A 14,196-nucleotide genomic window follows, 5' to 3' on the forward strand; every position below is an offset into this window, starting at 1 on the left:
GAGGCAGGCAGACAGATACACATACACACAGACAGAGATAGAGAAACAGGGAGATTCTTAAATAAGGTGACACTTCACTGTGTCTTCATTTAAATAAACCTCAGGACAGAAGATTGATAGCCATTACATTCTGATTTGAAAATAATATTCAGCCACAAAAGCTAAACAAGGATAGATGTTCGTATATGTACAGCACGTAGTGCTCAGAAAACATCACAGACCAAGACCTTTCTAGGGGGCTTGAGGTTTTTAAAAACCAAAACAACAACAGCAACCAAAAAAGAGTACTTCTTGAGGAATGGATGTGCAGGGGCCAAGCCTGTGGGTCACTGAAGATTGAGTCAAGGGAGTTTAAAAGCAAAGATCTCCTGCCCTTTTCCCTACCCCACCCGTGAGCGCCTACGAAGGGGCCCCGGCGAGTCTAACCCTCAGAGACCCTGGGCCTCATAGTCTAATTCGTCTTTGGAAGTCCTCTTGCTGTAGCTGCTGAGCGCCTGACCTCCTTGCTGTTTGGGTTGTAAGCTCCTAGACGAATAATCAAAGCTAATTACAAACACAAAGCGCTGCTCATTTACAAAGAAATGACCCTGGTTACTTGTTGCACCAGCCGGAGGTCAACTGAGTCCAACCCAATTAGTACTTTCCCCGGAGGTTATTGTGACCTCCTCTAGGCCCCCGGAGCCACGCAGCTTCCAGCAGGGCTAAACCACCCAGGAGCCTTTGACAGCAGAGGACCTGATTTGATCTCAAGCTTAGTGATGACCGACTTCCCCTAACCTTTAAGCACAAATTCAGCGAGTCAACATCAAAATAAGTAAATAAATTAAAAAAAAAAAAAAGCAGCCGAATGGCTGATGTGGCCATTCATATGCTCTGACTAATGCGGCCCCTGATTTCCCTTCCAAATTAAATGCGTTTCGCTTAGTACATTTTCAACAGACGTTGCTCATCTGCTGGATTAATGAGTTTGCTGTGAAAGCTTCTTCGGTAGCAATTCGAAACAAAAGCGCCCTAACACGACTGCCGCTCAGCGTCCCCAGCCCTCTCCATCTCCGCCCCTCTTCCTCCCTCTACTTCCCCAGGGCAAATGCATCCTTGTTGCCAGGACGGGGAAGCTGCAGTCGGCCGAGGGTTCTCTTCTGTGTCACTACACTACATTAGGAATAAAACCTTCCACTTAAACACTTAAATGAAAACATCGAGAAACTAATTTACTATTTGCAATCACATGATTTAAGCCGGAGCTGCCTTAATTTCCTTCCATTTTGCTTCATATTCAATGTGCACGCTCGCTAGATTGGTCTATGAAAAGGCTGTCTCCGAATCGCAACACTTAAGACCTCTTTCATTTTCTTTTTGATTAAATAATTGAAATTCCTGTCAGGACCTGCACTTTACTGCCGCACAGATTTGGTGTGTGAGGATAAAGACACCCCCCTTTAGTTATTTATTTATTTACTTATTTATGTGCTGTTTATATCTTAAAAGCCAGTGGGCTTTAGTTCAGCGAGGCCTTGGGAAAATGGACGGAAGCTATTCACCCATTTCACGGGAATCTCCCGTGCCCATTAAGTGATTGTTTGAGACAAATTAAGAAAAGCAGGGCCTCTCATTTAGCCACCCCCATTCATCTGGAAGCTTCTACCTGCTGGAAGAGGTCCAGCTACTGCACTGCCAATACCAGCCATTAGGAAAACCAAACAGAAAACCTCCATGGGCGCACGTGCATGTACAGACACAAAACCCACACCTAGCAAGTGAGCCGGAGAAAGCTTCGTGTACCGAAGTAACTAACAGTCGAAGGTTGTATTGTTTGATGAATCTTGGGCCAGGAGCCCCCGATGAACCTCTGAGCCTGTTGGAGTTGAGGCAAGCCGATCCTTAAGAAGAGTGAGGGAGGGTCCCTGGCTCAGAGGAAGAGCTAAGCTTCCACTTTTCCAGCCTCAACATCTGCAGTGTGTGTGTGTGTGTGTGTGTGTGTGTGTGTGTGTGTGTGTGTGTGTGTAAATGGGGGCAAGTGTGTGGAGGTACTGGTCCTCCTTTTCTACTTTGCTTGGTGCATGATCTGTTTGTTGTTTTCTTTGCTCCATATACCAGACTAGTTTGTTGGCCTTTGCGTTTCTTACGGTTCTCCTGTTTCTGCGTCTTTGCTCTATGCATCTGGCTTTTATGCAAGTTCTGGGGATTCGAACTCAGGTTCTTAGGATCTCTTTTTTTCCCCGTTGAGCCATCTCCTCAGCCCAGGAGAACATTTTTTTAATGCAATAGCAACAGGCATTTATGTGACTCTCCCTTTTGGAGCGGGTTCTGTGGTGCCTATGCAATCTAAGAACAAGTGTCTTCTTTAAACACAAGTGGCAATCCTAATTTATTAAGCTGGCCATCCCACACTCTAGGATGGACGCCCTGACTCTCCCTAGCTGTGCGGTTCAGGGTATGCTATCCCCTCAAAACAATCTTCTCTGTGAAATGGAGACATGAATAAATGGTTTCTCCTTCTCCAAAAGATGCCTGAGAGCTTTAAATGAGACAATGCGCAGAAACAGTCGGTGTGGCATCTGATATAAGCAAATTGTTGAACGGAAATCACAACCCCACTATGTACACACACATCTCTAGTGCTCAGTCTCTCAGAGAGTGTGCCCACAGAAAATAGTCTCTTTCACATTCTTCCCTAAATGTGAAAATTTAAAAATACACTAAAAAAAATACAGAGAGGGAAGAAGAGAGACAGAGAGAAAGACTCAAATCTCACATAAATAATGCAATTGTAGAACAGAGCCTTGAAGGCTGTCTAGTCCAATGTCCACCCACCTGAAACACCTAACTCACCTGAATGTCGCCCATAGGAGGCCTCAGTTTGCTTCCACACAGCCTCGACTGGTGACCCTCATTTTGACACTGTTGTCATCTAGAATGCCACACTCGTCATAGAGAAACTTTGCCAATATTAAAACCAACGCCAACTACTCAAGGCCAGGTGTGAGACTACACACCTGCAATCCCCAGCACTGGGAAGCTGGGACAGGACAGTGCCTCTGAAACCAGCCTGGCTACATAGCAAGACCTTGTCTGAGAGATAAAAACAAAAGCAAAAGCATGACAAAAACATTTCTACCACCTTCTCCAAGTGTTCTTTTTCTCCAAAGGCATATCCTCGAATCTTGTACTGTTACTCCTAACATGCATTTTTCAGTCTCTTGTGAATCTATTTAATTTAAAATCATGCTTCCCTTGGATTGAGCAAAATAGTCCAAGTATGCTCTGAACCATGTTGGATAGAAACGCATATTGTATTTTCTCACTGATTAATGACTAGGCTAGAAACTCTGCCAAACATACATACCATACATACTGAAAAGCATGCTAATGCTATGCACAAGATTAGCTCTCAGCTATGCATGTTGAAGAGGACCTGTGACAAGCGTGAATGCCAAGGAAGCTGTTCCCCTCCCAGCCACGCTTTCCAGAGTTCCTGTTTCATAGTCGGTCACTATGGATGGGATTGGGGGATGCCAATTCATTTTTAACTCCAACCTAAAGAAGAAAAGAAGGTTCAGCAAGACGGCTCAGCAACTAAAAGTGCTTGCAGAGAAAGCCCGGTGCCCCCAGTTTGATCCCTAAGACTCAGAGAAGGGTGAAAGGAAAGAATGGACTCTATGAAGCTGTCCTCTGACCTCCACATAGGTACCATAACATGTTCATGTACCCCCCACACATAAACGCTTGCATATGCCATCAACATACACAATAATTAGTAATAAGAATAAAAAATAAGAGGGGAGGGGGGAAAGAATAAAAAATAAGGGAATACTTCACAGAGCAATGTACGGTAGCAAACACCTGAAGTTACAGAACTTGGGAGGTGGAGGCAGGAGGATGGACATTGTAAAGTCTACCTGGGCTACATGGGTAGACCTCATCTGAAAGCAAAACAAGTTGCTTGACAGTTCTAAATGCTAGACAGAAGGACCTAGATAGGAGCCTTCGCTTTCCTCTGTCACCTAGGCTTGCTAGCGACATCAGCTGACTGGGAATGCATCCCACAGGCAGTAAAACTACATGAGCCATTGAGGCCAGACTTGAGCATGTGCCACTCTTGACAGTGGGGGGTGATGTGGGAAACACATGTGCATGCCAGCTGTTCAGGTGGAGGGCACAGGTGGGCACAACCCTGGGAGGAAGTTCTGTGTAATGGGAGCCATAAGGTATTCTGTGGACACAGACCTACCCAGGGGCCACAGGGAAAACCTGATGTCTTATGAAGACCTTAGCCAGTCTGAATTCCCTTTCCTAAAGCAATGGTTCTCAACCTTCCTAACACTGTGACCTCCTCATGCTGTGGTGACCCCCAGCCATAAAATTATTTTTGTTGCTACTTCATAACTGTAATTTTGCTACTTTTATGAACTGTAATGTAAATAGCTGATACACAACCCCTGTGAAAAGGTTGTTCAACCCCAAAAGGTTGAGAATTGTTGCTCTAAGACAAAACTAACTGACCCTATTCACACAGAGTACAGCAGGGCATTTATTCCCTACCTCTGCCTAGGACAAGGATGCTGGTCTTTTCGTCTGGGATGGCCTTAGTGACCTAAGAGAGGAATATTCAGTGCTCAAACTTTCTTTCTCTCTTTATATTTATCTAAATATTTTTAATTGGCTTACAAAATAGCAGGCTTCCATATGCAGTTTTTATACATACACATTTTAGGCAGCTCTGGACACCTGCACTCCTGCTCAGCTCTGCCCTCCTCTCCTGTCCTCCCTCCAACCCTATCACATTTGCCTCCACTATGCCCCCTTCCACTTTGCTCTATCATCCTCCCCACCACCTCCCTTAAAACCCCCTTTTGTAGCCTTCCCGTACCCTTCCTACGTTTCTGACCTTTGCCCTTGTTTACTCCCATATCAAACTAACCTTTTATTCTAGCGTTAGGACACTGTGGAAAACAAGAAGACAAGACTTGGACATTCTTTTTCTCTGTTTTATCACCAACCCCCAGAAGATACATGTACATGATAGGCAATTCATAAATACGTGGGAAATGTATAAGGAAACCAACTGTACCCTTTCTGTTTTCTGCTATTAAAATATACTTTCTTCAATAAACTGATATTAATGATAATAATATTTTTGAGAATATTTTTCTTGGAAAACATCAAAGTAAATAATTATTTTTGAAGATGTGTTGATCTGTAATGCCTGCAATTGGAAACCTCTAGACTAGAAAATTTGTTGATGGCGACTAAGTCTTGTAACCCCTCAGACACCGAGTGAAAATGCTTCAAAGATCTTCAGACAAATCGTGACAGGTGTCTCCCTCCAAGGTTTGCATGACTTGGATTGAGACTGTGGAATAGCTGAGTATGATGGCACAGCCTGATAGCACAGCTCTCGAGAGGCTGAGGCAGGAGACTTGTGAACTCCAGACCATTGTTGGCTCACACCTTTACTCACAGAGCATCTCACCACGTCAGTTACTAGACTCTCTTTTTTTAAAAAATTTATTTATTTATTAAAGATTTCTGTCTCTTGACAGACAGTTGTACCATCCAATCTCCAGCTGAGGTAGGAAAGGCCCCTTATCTCTTCATCTACAGCGTCAGCACCAGCGTGCGCACTGCGAGGAAAGAGACTGAAACTAGCTCGGCCACACACAAACCTTAGCAATTCTGTGCAAAACCCTTATATAGAGAATTTCGTGGCTTATGAAGTCAAAGCTTCTGTATAGAGATTCTAATTTTCAGGACTGCTGACATTTCAGGCGAGACTATTCTTCTTTTGTTTTCCCATGGTTTTGGATATGAGTGTTTTGCCTGCAAGTCTTTTCTTTTCTGTGCCTGGTGCCCTCAAAGACCAGAAAGGGGCATCAGAGAACTGAAGTTATAGATGGTTGTGAGCTGCCATGTGGGTGCTGGGAATCGAACTCTGGTCCTCTGGAAGAACAGCCAGTGCTCTTAGTCACTGAGCCATCTCTCCAGCTCCTGGACCATTCTTTATTGTGGAGGCTGCCTTCAGTCTTGTAAGAAGTTTGGGCCACATCTGTGGCTTCTACCCACTAGATGCCAATAGCACCCTCCCACCTGCAGACAGAGCCTCTGGAAGGGCAAGGAGGGTGTACACAGTTCTCTGCAGTTAAGAACTTCTCAGTCCCAGGAACACTTTGCAAACCAGGTTCACTCCCCACTGGGTTCAAATAACATCTCATCAGAACCAGACAGACACATATCTGTAAGAGTCTTGAAACAGGACCAGGAAATTTTTTAGACTATGGGCACTGATGAAGAAGGTTTAGGCTGCTGGGCATGCTCAAAGCGTGCTTCCTGTTCATTCATGGAAGTGCCTTGTCAATACATCTACTCAATATGCCATGAACACCATTCTATTGCCAGAAAAAAAAAATCTGGCATCAATTGATTATTAATAAAAACCCTGTGATAAAAGAAAATAAAGAGCACTAAAGGGCAGGCATCAACCACTTCAAGGGCAATGCGCTTTTGAGTCTAGATAGTCAAATGTCAGCTGACCAACCCTGAGGCGTGCGATGCACAGCACGCTCTTCACACGGAGGCGATTTTCCGTGTGAAACGACAACACAAAGTAGGTGTTTTCATCTCAGAACTCCTGAGGCTGAGCAGGTTGAGCAGGAGGCTGGCCTATCTGGAATCAGTCTGAACTACACAGTGTGTTTTGAGGCAGCTTAGGCTGAAGAGTCAGACCCTGCTTTAGAAAGAAATACTTGGGCGTGGCAGGGCACAGCTCGAATCGCAGCACGTGGGAGGTAAATGCAGGAGGATCATTGGGTAGGAGAACAAAGACATCTTCAGTCAGTTTGGGGCTAACCTGAGCTCCATGAGACCTGGACTCAATGTAAATAAATAGGTTAAAATGAAAGAAAGAAAAAGAAAAGCAAGCCGGGCGGTGGTGGCGCACACCTTTAATCCCAGCACTTGGGAGGCAGAGGCAGGCAGATCTCTGTGAGTTCGAGGCCATCCTAGTCTACAAGAGCTAGTTCCAGGACAGGCTCCAAAACCACAGAGAAACCCTGTTTCGAAAAAGAAAAAAGAAAAGAAAAGAAAAGAAAAGAAAAAGAAAGGCAACCCAACAGCTTGAAGGACCGCAGGTTAGGCATTCCAGATGTTGGTGCTGCTGCTATTATTTTAGCGGTGTTACTGATTCATTAAACCCCCAAAATGGAAATCCACTGCCCCACATCAGACAGCTTGTTTATGAGCGGCTGTGAGGAGGAGGCAAGTCCCTCCACGGGGACCCTTGCACTCAGACTGCTCTTGCATGCGATTTGCTGCCCGATTTTAATGAAAACCAACGTCCCCAGCCACTTTTCCCAACTGGAAGTGAGGCTGGCGTACAGCAGAAGTCAGCGCAGAGTCCATGTTGGGGGTGAGTTACATGACTGCCAGGCAGAGTTTGTTCCGCAGCAAGTTCGTGTGTAGAAGAATGCACAAGTTGCAATTAATTCCCAGCGAAGTCGCTCCTCAAGTTAATTAGAAATGCAAAGTGTGAGTCTAAATGTTATGAGATTATAAAATGGCTTAATAATGGGAACAATGAGATTGGAGCATATGCATTCCGGCCATGTAAACATTTCCTAACGGTGCCAATCTGATTTCATTTGCCTAATCGTGCCATTGGTATGCAGCCACCAGCCTGCAAATAGAAAGGCTGAATTGCAACAGATCACCCTTCTAATGTCATAATTATTAATCTTGGAGGGAAATGGAGCTGCCACAGTCTGATGCAGGCTGCTGGGCCCCTTGAATTGAGATGGGGATGAGCAATGCTGGGGAAGGAGGAGGAAGGGATACACAGGCCCCAACATCCCTCCTCAGCTTCCTGACCAGTATTTAGGTAATTAGAAACTCAACAAATTAAAATGGCTAGAATGCTGGGGAGAGGCTGGGCATCAGTTCCCCCAGCCCTCAGCAAAATACTCCACACACACACACACACACACACACACACACACACACACGCATACATGTTGAGTAAAAGAATAAGAGGGAACTTTTTGTGGCATTGGGGGCACCCAAGACTGAGAGTCCAGGTGACAAATGAATGGAGATTGGGCTAAGCAGGGCACATGCGACTTCTCTTTGCTTCCTCCATCTTGCTGGAGTGCTCCCTATCTTGCACACACAAAAGCCCACTCCTAACTGAACCAGCTGACCACATTCCTTCCTTTGGGAACTCGCTAGCCTGTCTTGTCTCTCCATTTTGAATATAAAGAATGTAGTCAGGATATTCTCAGTACTTCCCATGGCAGAGTGTGCATGCTGTGTGTGTGTGTGTGTGTGTGTGTGTGTGTGTGTGTGTGTGTGTGTTACAGCATATGTATGTAGGTCAAAGGACAACCTCAGCTGTCTTGGTCTGAGACAGGATTCTTTGCCATCTGACACTGACCACACCAGGCCAACTGGCCCACAAGTTCCTGAGGAGCCACTTGCCTCCTCCCATCTCACTACATCCACTGTCCGGCTCACTGGTGGTAAGAGTGTTGGGGTTACAGGTGTGCAATGCTCTGTCTTGTTTTGCATAGGCTCTGGAGAATCTGAACTCAGGACCTCAGGAGTGCACAGACAGTACTGGGGAGTCATCACAACAGTCCCTCCCCCAAGTCATTTAACATGGGCTTGTTAATGTGGCTTGCAGATCTTCACGACTGTAGGCCAGAGCTCTGGATACCACAGTGAAGATACAGCTGCTGGGCAGGATATGCTGAAGGCGCGGGTTTACGTTCTTAACTTACACTTCACTGTGTGATGGTGGGCGAGTCACCTGGCCCCTGGGAGTCTCCACTTTCTCATTGACAATCTGGGAATTTGTGACACCCGCCTTACAGTTTTGCTGTAGAGTGTTATTTAAGACAAAAAAAAAATTGAAATCACTGTTTAGTTACACACCACCTTGTTTCAAAAGGATCTGGAGCAACCAGAACGCCCTGCGTAAAATATCAAGTGCTACGTGAGCCTTTAAAATGCAAATGCTCAGCCCAAGTTTCTCTGCTCCAAGCAGTCTCCTTCTAGTCAAAGAAGTAGTCACCTGTAAACAAATGCTGCAGGAATTTCCAAGGCCCAGCGGGCTGGCTGAAGATACCCCCACAGGCCCGCCCGCCCCGTGCAACTGGCTCAGCCCAGGTGGGTGGAAGACAGGGCTGGGAGGCACCAGGCATGGCAGGCAGGTAGGCATGCGCCGTTATGATAAGTGGGGAGATGGGAAAGAAGGAGAAGAGGAGCAGTCCATGTGCTGTGGAGAGAGGCAGAACTGAAGACCTAAAGGTGGTGAGGAACAAGCTGATGACTTCCGGGCCTGGGATGCTGCCCAGGACCATGTCTAGGTCCATGGCCCTACCACAGCCAGGGTCTTTGTGAATGTCTATGGCTCCTGTTACCACTGAAGGCCATGCTGAAGGGGTCTGGGCTTCACCTGAGACCATGTTAGCGTCCGGGAGTCATGCTGCCACCATGTCGTGCTGATCAGAGTGTCCAGTGATGCCACCCAGGGCCATGGTGACATCTGGGCCTCGCCTGCTACTTAAACCATGTCTGTGTCTGTGATTCTACAGCAGGGGTTAGATCTGCCATCAAAAGCCACATGGAGCCGGGCGATGGTGGCGCATGCCTTTAATCCCAGCACTTGGGAGGCAGAGGCAGGCGGATCTCTGTGAGTTCGAGACCAGCCTGGTCTACGAAAGCTAGTTCCAGGACAGGCTCCAAAGCCACAGAGAAACCCTGTCTCGAAAAACCAAAAAAAAAAAAGCCACACGGATGGCCTTGTTGGTGTCCTTGGCCAGACTTGGAGGTTGGGGAAGGAAACCGGATTCTGTCACACCCTTTGCTGGCCCTGAGAGATCTGGCCCTGCCCCATCTGGGAGAGTTCACCCTTCACAGAGCTGGCCTTGTTGACCACAGCCCTGAGAAAACTGGCTCCAACCCTCAACAAGGGCACAGGAGAGCTGGCTCTGCTCCTTGCCTGAGAGGGGAGGTCCCAGCAAAGGCCTGAACTGACAAACTCAGCTACCACCCAGGCCCACATCCAGGGAATTGAGTCAGCCCACCCAACATCTACCCCATCTCTGACCTGTTAAAGAGCATGAAGGGACTGGATCATAGGAACCCTAGCTGCAGGATCTCCATGACTTGAGGCAACAGCAGGATATCCAAGAAGGGGGTTGGTGAGGATCCAGTATTAACCAGAAGACAGAGGCCTTGAACCAGACCAACAACATCTCATTGCACTGAACACTTGCAAGTAAAGTTGTTTGGACAAAAGGGTCAACTGCATGACACTCTGCAGCTCCCAATGCCGCTAAGACAAATGAAGAGATAATGGAGAGGCAGGAAAGATGGAGGAGAGAAGTGCTTAATTAATTTTTAAAATTTTTCTATTGTGGTAGGGCACTGAAAAGATGAAGGATGAATATGGAGGGACTGGGAAATGAGTGAGACTGGGGGCATGATGTGAAATTCCCAAAGAATCAATAAAAAAATGGTGTTTAAAAAATTTCTAAAGAGGGCTGGAGAGATGGCTCAGAGGTTAAGAGCATTGCTTGCTCTTCCAAAGGTCCTGAGTTCAATTCCCAGCAACCACATAGTGGCTCACAACCATCTGTAATGGGGTCTGGTGCCCTCTTCTGGCCTGCAGGCATGCACACAGGCAGAATATTGTGTACATAACAAATAAATAAATGGATAAATATTTTTAAAAAATTTCTAGGGCTGGAGAGATGGCTCAGTGGTTAAGAGCACTGCCTGCTCTTCCAAAGGTCCTGAGTTCAATTCCTGGCAACCACATGGTGGCTCACAACCATCTGTAATGGGGTCTGGTGCCCTCTTCTGGCCTGCAGACATACACACAGACAGAATATTGTATACATAATAAAATAAATAAATATAAAAAAAATTTTTTCTAAAGAAACACTGGGCCAAAATGTCTTGTCTATAGGACTGATAGAATTATATCAAACCTAGACATACTTTTTCTTCTACTTTTTTAAAAGCTGAACAGATTGTTTCATTTCCTTAGACCTCGAAGCTTTGTAAAGCAGATGTGAGTGTAAAGACTGAGATGACAAGCAGGGCTGTGGTAGCGCACGTCTTTAATCCCAGCACTCGGGAGGCAGAGGCAGGCGGATCTCTGTGAGTTCGAGACCAGCCTGGTCTACAAGAACCAGTTCCAGGACAGGCTCCAAAGCCACAGAGAAACCCTGTCTCAAAAGCCAAGACAAAAACAAGCAAACAAACAAAAAGACTGAGGTGACATAAATAAAACCCTTGCCTGACTCTCAGAGAGCTCTGTGTGCTACTGGTCACTACCGTTATTGCTTCATAACTTGTTATTGTTGATCTTATACCAGGAAGGATGCTATTCTTTTACATCATTAATTAGTCATTATTATTCATTATAAAACAAGTAATGGGGCTTCACTACGAGCTCCGGGAGGTCCACTAACGTATGGATATCGCCCCAAACATAATCTTTGATTGCCTACTTAACAGCCTACACACAGAGCGGTGGACTGTTATGATACGTCCACATGTGTCTAACTGTAAGGTGTGTCCTACAGGAAGAGCAATCGCTAACATCTGTGGAGAAACTGCCTAAAGAGCACCATAGGGCTAACATAATTCCTGTAACAGCTCTAGCGAAGTTGGTTCTACCCGCATCTTGCTGCTGAAGAAACAGACCTGGGTGGATGGCTCAGTGGATAAGGTACTTGCTGTGCAAGCAGAAGGGAGCCTAGTTCGGATTCCCAGGACACAAGCCAAAGCCAGGAGCCACAATGAATGTCTGGAATCCCAGGGGAAGGTGGAGTCAGGCCGATTCCTGGGGTTTGCTGGCCTGACAGTTCAGTCAACCTGGTAACTCCAGATTCACTGAGAGACCTTGTCCCCCAAAAATTAAGGTGGGGAACAACAGAGCAAGATACCAGAAGTCGATCTCTGGCTTCCACCAGGCCCATGCACTTGCATGAGAAAGAGAAGAAACTGAGGCAGACGTGCATACCTTCTCTGACGCTCGTGTGTCATCAGACTGTAGAACTGGTATCAAAACCAGAGTCTGTTGCCAGAGTCCACCTGTGTCCCTGCAGGGTTACTGAACCACACCTGGCTCCTTCCTTACTCCGAAGGGATTCGCTCCCATGCCTTCCTTGGAGCCTTCAAATGGTAGGCCAGAGAGGGTTCGAAGGGTCAGTGCAGTATTGTCAGTATTGTCTTTGTTCTGAGCCTCCAGGCAGAAGGTGTACATGAGCTATGTCAGCCTGCACTGCTCACTTGGAATACTTCCTTGTTTGCTTTTTCACTTGTCTGGCACCTGTGGACACTGGAATGAGCAACCTTGGACTGCAAGAAATGGAAGAATAGAGCAAGCACTCAGTCCTTTTGGCTCAGCCGTTCTCCTGCACTAGAGACAGCCGTGGCGCCCAGCCCGAATGGCATGATCTTGAAGTCCCACTTCCACAAGGATTCCGCAGCAGCAAGTATACACTTGGCTCAACCAGCCAGCACACAAGATTTGTAGACGCAAGGCCCGGCAGGCGAAAGCATGCCCAGCACCCCGCGTCTGGTCCCATCAGGTCCATCGTGAGGTGCCACAAGAAAGATACCACACCAAGGTCCGAGCTGGCAGGGACTTCAGCCTGGAGGAGCTCAGGATGGCTGGTATCCATAAGAAAGTGGCTCGCACCATCGGCAGCTCTGAGGACCCAAGGAGGCGAAACAAATCCACAGAGTCTCTAACAGGGCAATGTGTAGCGCCTGAAGGAGTACTGCTCCAAGCTCGTACTTTCCCCAGGAAGCCGACTGCTCCAAAAAAGGGAGATAGTTCTGCTGAAGAACTTAAATTAGCCACCCAGCTAACAGGACCTGTGATGCCCATCTGGAATGTTTACGGAAAGCCAGAATCATGACAGAAGAAGAGAAGAATTTCAAGGCTTCTGCCAGTCTTTGCATGGCCCAGGCCAATGGCCAGCTCTTTGGCATCCGAGCAAAGAGGGCAAAGGAAGCTGCAAAGCAAGATGTTGTAAAGAAAAAATGATGTGCTGTTAGAATAGTGAGATAAATTTTCCATAAAGCAAAATAAAAAAGGAAAGTAAAGACATACAGACATATAGACAGAAAGGAAAGGAAAGGAAAGGAAAGGAAGGGAGGGAGGGAGGGAGGGAGGGAGGGAGGGAGGGAGGGAGGGAGGGAGGGAAGAATCTCAATCTGGTGTTTGAACTTCAACCTTAGCAGGTTCTCCATTTGGGAAAGTGTGGCGCTCTAATAGTTGGGCTCAAATGAGTTGGCTGCTGCAATCTGAGAGGAATGTCCTCTCAGCCCTCATTCAGGGCAAGAGTCTTGAAGCTGGGGAGGCCTGCAAGGCTCTGGGGTGAGAAATTCAGTGTGCTTTACTTGGAGCTCCGGGTTTGAGGCTCAGGCCTTTTTTCTGCCTTCAGTCGTTTACCCAGCCAGAGTCTTTTTCTTTAAATATTTATTTATTTATTTATTATGGATACAGTGTTCAGCCTGCATGTACACCTGCAGGCCAGAAGCAGGCACCAAATCTCATTATAGATGGTTGTGAGCAACCATGTGGTTGCAGGGATTAAACTCAGGACCTCTGGAAGAGCAACCAGTGCTCTTAACCTCTGATCCTCCAGTCCCCAAAGTCTTTGAGACAGAGCTCCCCAAAGGCAGCTTCTTGTCACTCGGCACTTCTCCATGGCAGCTCGGTCACAGACTGCATTATCAGGATTCTCCCTCTCTGGGACACATCTAAGCTCCCAGCAGTTAGTTGCCAGACCACAGAAAAGAAGGCTTGGGGGATTACTGTAAGGAGGTTTTCCACAGCATCAGCAGCTGGATGGAAGGAGGCAGTTGACTCAGCTCTCTAAGTACAGCCAAGGAGAGAGATGCAGTCAGTTGATGCTTGGTATCCATGAGAAATTTGTTTCTGGATACCTTGCACACACAACATCCAATGATGCTCAGGTCCAGCTCATAGGAAGATGTGCAGTTTACATGTGTGTCGTTTGCTTGCTTGCTCTGAAACAGGCTCTCATATCATAGACAAAGCCGGCCTGAAACTCACTATGTAGCCTAGGCTGGCCTCTAACTTATAAGCCTTCTGCTTTAGTCTCCCAGGTGCTGGGATAGCAGCAGGCATGTGCCACCATGAAATTGTCTCTAGAT

General features: G+C 46.7%; 1 pseudogene; it reads left to right on the top strand.

Moving 5' to 3' along the window:
* Positions 1-13,060, top strand: part of LOC126495949 (60S ribosomal protein L13-like) — a 28,918-nt pseudogene extending 15,858 nt beyond the window's left edge.
* The last annotated feature ends 1,136 nt before the right edge of the window (positions 13,061-14,196 follow it).

Source organism: Alexandromys fortis, unplaced genomic scaffold (assembly GCF_014885135.2).
Source record: "Alexandromys fortis isolate MF-2015 unplaced genomic scaffold, M_Fortis_MF-2015_v1.1 scaffold_231, whole genome shotgun sequence".
Taxonomy (NCBI): domain Eukaryota; kingdom Metazoa; phylum Chordata; class Mammalia; order Rodentia; family Cricetidae; genus Alexandromys; species Alexandromys fortis.